This window comes from Prionailurus viverrinus, chromosome C1 (genome assembly GCF_022837055.1).
Source record: "Prionailurus viverrinus isolate Anna chromosome C1, UM_Priviv_1.0, whole genome shotgun sequence".
Classification (NCBI taxonomy): domain Eukaryota; kingdom Metazoa; phylum Chordata; class Mammalia; order Carnivora; family Felidae; genus Prionailurus; species Prionailurus viverrinus.
Window position 1 is genome coordinate 200,014,041 of NC_062568.1, and position 6,311 is coordinate 200,020,351.

Below are 6,311 nucleotides of genomic sequence, written 5' to 3' on the forward strand. Positions count from 1 at the left end.
GGACAGGGACACCCTGCCCTGGCCAGTGGGGGCCGGGAATGATAGTAAAAGCAGCCACTACAATCACAGCGGTGGTGTTAACGCTTACGGGGTGCTTGCTGTGTGCCAGGCACTGTGCTGAGCGCAGCCCGTGATTTCCCCCATTTATACAGACATCAACTCCATGGGGAAAAGTGCTACTCAGACAGGGGGTCCGGGAAAGTGGCCAAGGTCACAGCTAACCAGCCAGAGGCTCCCGCGAGCCTAGAAGGTCTCTGTTCGTTCAGACTGGCAACTCCCAGCTTGACTGCTCTAGTCCCTGACACAATACAGACATTAAATCTTTGTTCCCTCACCTTCAGAGAGGAGGGAAAAAATCATTAGAAAAACAATCTAGAAACGCGTAAAGTCAAAAGTGAAACTTCCCCATATTCACCCAAGGTAATCACTAGTAAGAATAATGTTTCTTTTTCTTTCTGTTTGTTTTTGTCTACATTGGCTTTTCTGGTGGTTTCAGGTCTTTGTTGTTTGTTTGTTTTTAGTTTGTTTAGTTATTTGTTTGTTTGTTTAAGAATTAAAGCCTTACGGGGGCGCCTGGGTGGCGCAGTCGGTTAAGCGTCCGACTTCAGCCAGATCACGATCTCGCGGTCCGTGAGTTCGAGCCCCGCGTCAGGCTCTGGGCTGATGGCTCGGAGCCTGGAGCCTGTTTCCGAGTCTGTGTCTCCCTCTCTCTCTGCCCCTCCCCCCTTCATGCTCTGTCTCTCTCTGTCCCAAAAATAAAATAAACGTTGAAAAAAAAAATTAAAAAAAAAAAAGAATTAAAGCCTTACGGATTAAGTGGAAATTCCTCATTGCCCCTTCTCTGGTCCTGTCTCCATCCTTCCTCCCCTGCTCCTTCTCTGCTGACAGGTAACCAGATTCTGAAATTGATGTGTATCCAGTCCAGAGTTTATGCTCCTGCTGCATACAAGCATCCAAAACAATGTGTTTGTCTTTCTTTCTTTCTTTCTTCCTTTTCTTCCTTCCTTCCCTCCTTCCTTTCCTTTTCTTCTTTTCTTTCTTTCCCTTTCTTTATTTCTTTTTTTTCTTTCTTTCTTTTTCTTTCTTTTCTTCCTTCCTACCTTCCTTCCTTCCCTCCTTCCTTTCTTTTGCTTCTTTCTCTTTCTTTCTTAATTTCTTTCTTAATTTCTTTCTTTCTTTCTTTCTTTCTTTCTTTCTTAATTTCTTTCTTTTCTTTCTTTCTTTCTTTCTTTCTTTCTTTCTTTCCCTCCACAAATGGAATGATACTTCACATTCCACAATTTGCTTGATCCCTGGATCCACATTGGTCCTTCCAGAACTGATATTTTTCCTTAGGTATGTACTGAAATGGCAATGTTGGGTCCTAGAGTATTCACCTTTTTTCCTAAAATTCTACTTTGAAAAATTTGAAATCCACAGGATAGTTGAAAAACCTATACAGTAAACACCCCATAACCCCCTTGATTCACCAATTGTTAACATTTTGCTACAATTGCTCTACTTGTGTTTCACACACACAAAGGCATTTGAGGATAAGTTACAGATACTTTACCCTGAAGAATTCAGCATCTACCATCTAAGGACAAGGCATTCTCTTACATAACCCAATACAATTATGGCACTCAAGAAATTCAGCATTGATACAATAATACTTTATCTAGTGGGCATTACAAATGTCTAATGTTACATTTTCCCTTATTGCCAAAATAATGTCCTTTGTATCCATTTTTTTTTTTTTTGCTTTTTTCCATCCAGAATCCAAACGAGAATCAAGCATTGCATTTAGTTGTAATCTGTTGTGTTTTTTTAAATCTCTTTTAATAATCTCCAAAGTTCCTCAATCTGTTTTTTTAACATGATTTATTGTCAAGTTGGCTAAAATACAGTGTAGACAGTGTGCTCTTGGTTTTGGGGGTAGATCCCTGTGATTCATCGCTTCCATACAACAGCCAGTGCTCATCCCAACAAGTGCCCTCCTCAATGCCCATCACCCATTTTCCCCTCTCCCCCACCCCTCCATCAACCCTCAGTTTGTTCTCTGTATTTAAGAATCTCTTACGGTTTGCCTCCCTCTGTTTGAAACTATTTTTCCCCTTCCCCTCACCCATGGTCTTCTGTTAAGTTCCTCAAGTTCCACATATGAGTGAAAACATATGGTATCTGTCTTTCTCTGACTGACTTATTTCACTTAGCATAATACCCTCCAGTTCCAGCCACGTTGCTGTAAATGGCAGGATTTCGTTCTTTCTCATTGCCAAGTAGGATTCCACTGTATACTCAGTCATTTTTTTTTTTAGTCTTTTAATGATTGACATTTTTTAATCTAGGCCATTTGAAAGCAAAACTTGATTTTGGTTTGATTGGTCTGGTTGTTTCCTCGTGGTTATCAGGTTAAACATGTTTCGTGATGACGGAGGGCATGTTCAACTTTCCTAGTCATCCCAAAACACTGTCCTTAATGGTTGTACCAGTTTACAAGCCAGAGCAGCGCCATGGCCAACGCTTGATAGTCACCTTTGTCAAATTTTCCCCATCTGATGAATACGAAATGGTACATCATTGTCCTTGTAACATGTTTTGACTCCCCGGCCGTTAGAGCTGTTTCCATCTCCTTGGCGGCCATTTGGACTTCCTCTTTCACGGATGGTCTGTCTGTATCTGTGTCACTTCTGACCCCATCTGCCCCCAGCTCCATCCCTGTCCTTCCTCTGCTCAGCTTTATTTGGGGGCAGTGGGGCGGTGGGAGGGGTACGTATCAGCTGCTTCCAGGAAGCAGAAGACTGGCAAGCCATCAATCTTTTGCGACGTATGTTGCAAGTACATGCTCTCAGCGTGCCGACTGTCTTTCAACTTTATTTACAGCATCTTGTGTAGTAGAAAAACGAATAAGTTATTGGTCTGCTTTGGTATCTCATTCACAAAGTCCTTCATGACTCTGAGGCCAAAAGAATCGTTCTCTGCATTTTCTTCTGTCGGGGGCTTGCTTGTGAGTATGACATGAGGCAGGAATTTAATTTCGTATCTCCATAAAGGTCAATTATTTCAACACCTTTGGTTGAACGATCCAACCTTTCCCCTCTGATTTTTTTTTAATGTTTATTCATTTTTGAGAGAGACAGACAGACAGACAGAGCATGAGTGGGGGAGGGGCAGACAGAGAGGGAGACACAGAATCCGAAGCAGGCTTCAGGCTCTGAGCTGTCAGCAGAGAGCCCAACGCTGGGCTTGAACCCACAGATGCGAGATCATGACCCGAGCCGAAGTCCGAGGCTTAACCAACTGAGCCACCCAGTTGCTCCCTGATTTTAATATTTCTTCTAGGACATAAGTTTCCACCTAGGCTTTGGTCTAGATGTTCATCTACCTGTACACACATGCCCTAGTATCACTCTGCCTGATGAGTAGGACCATTTACGTCTTCACATATCCTAAAGAAAATCTCTCCTCTTCCTTCTTCTTCAGAAATGTTTTCAGGGCACTTGGGTGGCTCAGTCCGTGGAGCATGTGACTCTTGATCTCAGGGTCATGGGTTCGAGCCCCACGTTGGGTATGAAGCCTACTTAATTAAAAAAAGAAGAAGAAGAGGGGCGCCTGGGTGGCGCAGTCGGTTAGGCGTCCGACTTCAGCCAGGTCATGATCTCACGGTCCGTGAGTTCGAGCCCCGCGTCGGGCTCTGGGCTGATGGCTCAGAGCCTGGAGCCTGTTTCCAATTCTGTGTCTCCCTCTCTCTCTGCCCCTCCCCTGTTCATGCTCTGTCTCTCTCTGTCCCCAAAATAAATAAATGTTGAAAAAAAAAAAAAGAAGAAGAAAGATTTTGGTTATTCCCAAAGGGTTTGGTTGAACCCTTACTCCTCCACATGAATTTTAAGAGCAGTTTTTTCAAGCTCCATGGCAACTTCCATTGGGGTTTTATTGGAATTACATTGAATTTTGTAGATAGTTCAATGATATTTAGTCTTGCCAACTATGAACGTGACATGGTCTTACTATTTAGGTCTTCTTAAATGTCCTTCAATAAAGTTTTATTATTTTCCTTCAAAAAGGCTTTTGCGTATATTTAACTTTTTTCCTACAAATCCTATATATTTTGTTCTTATTGTGAATGGAGTTTTTTCCTTACAATTTCTAACTGATTTTTGGTGGTGTGTGAGTATGACTTTGTTCTGTGGTTTTTTTTTTTTTTTGTATGTTGTGTTTATATTTAGTAACTTTGTCAAATTTTCTTGATTTATAATGCTAATTGTCTCCTGGATTTTCTGCAAAGAAAATCTGAAGTGTCTGCAAGTGATAATTTTGTCTTCTTTCCCTAAATTTTATACCTATTTATTTTTACTGTCTTATTCCATTGACTAAGACTTCTAGTAAAATAATGAATTCCAGGTGTGAGAGCGAGTGTCTGTGTCTTACTCCTGACTTTCATTGTTATTTTAACATATATCTGTTGAGCGCCTACTATGAGACAGGCACTTCGCCCAGCTTGCAGCAAAGCAAAATAGGTTTGTCATGTCAAACTGCTCTTAGTTCTGTAAATTCTGAAAAGTTCGCAAGTATGATCATTACTTACACTTTGAATGACTTTAGATATGTTCAAAACACCAGTTATTGGGGCGCCTGGGTGGCGCAGTCGGTTGGGCGTCTGACTTCAGCCAGGTCACGATCTCGCGGTCCGTGAGTTTGAGCCCCGCGTCAGGCTCTGGGCTGATGGCTCAGAGCCTGGAGCCTGTTTCTGATTCTGTGTCTCCCTCTCTCTCTGCCCCTCCCCCGTTCATGCTCTGTCTCTCTCTGTCCCAAAAATAAATAAACGTTAAAAAAAAACCCAAAAAACCAGTTATCTGAAGTTATAAAAGCTCCTCGTCTCCTTTATTGAATCAGTTTCACTAAATTATTTGGGATTATTCATTTCAGATCCAAACTTGTTTCTCAAACAAAGAATTATTTGTGATGACACTGCATCAGCAGTCAGAACTTTGTCTAATGATTAATATCAGAGTCATTTATGGGGTACCTGGGGGGCCTAGTCAGTTAAGCATCTGACTCTTGATTTCGACTCAGGTGATGATCCCAGGGTCATGGGATTGAGTCCCACAGCAGGCTCCGTGCTGAGTGTGGATCCTGCTTAAGATTCTCCCCCACCCTCTCTCTCTACCTCTCTCTCCCTCCCTCCCTCTGTCCCTCTCCCCCACTCGTTCTCTCTCTCACTCTAAAATAAAAAATATATGTATCAAAATCATTTATAAATAAATAACAGGAAAAATTGAGGCTAAAAAACAATTTGCATTATTTAGCATGAAAAACTCCCCAGATAAGAAATGACTATAACCATAGCTCCTGTGTTAGTGGGGAACATATGAGAATTAAGAGCAATTAAACAAAAAGAAAAAAAAAGAAAGAGAAAATACCAATATTTTACCTATGTACACAAAATAAAAACACTTGTACATGTAAACAAATCATTAGGAAAGTAACAGCAGCTGGGACGATCTGGTAGACGGCAGGAGGCTGTGGTGTGTCGGCAAACGCTCTACAACCAACTCTTGTGTGCAGGGAAAAAGCAAAGCAAAACTTCCTTTGTAGGGTTTGCCAGTTCCCAAGTGTAAGTGTTCCCACTACAACTGATTTCAAGCTACCGACATGACAGCACCGGATGTGCAAATGGGAAGGAGTTGTTAAGCTGGACTTTATTAAAATGGAAAACTTCTGCTCTGTGAAAGACGCAAGCCACAGCCCGGAAGACAATACTTACAAGACATGTGTCTGGTAAAGGGCTTGTATCCAAAATATACAAAGAACCCCTGAAACTCAACGGTAAGGAAACAAACAGCTCAGTTACAAAATGGGCAAAAGATCTGAGCAGACAGCTCACCAGAGAAGATATACAGATGGCCAATAAGCAGATGAAAAGATGCCCCACACCGTGTGTCACCAGGGAAACACAGAATAAAACAACAACAATGCGACGCACCTATTAAAATGGCTAACATCCAAAACACTGACAGCACCAAATGCCGGCGAGGATGGTGGAAATGCAAAACGGTAAAACCACTTTGGGAGATAGTTTGGCTTCCAAAATTCCTTACGAAGCTAAATATCGTCTTACTATATGATCTGGCAATTGCACCCAATATTTACTCAATTGAGTTGAAAACTTACGCCCACATAAAAACCTGCACATAAATGTTGATAGCAGCTTGATTCATAATTGCTAACAACTGGAAGCCACCAAAATGTCCTTCTGTAGTAATTGGATAAACAGACTGTGGTATATCCATACAGTGGGATATTACTCAACGACAAAAGACATGAATCGTCAA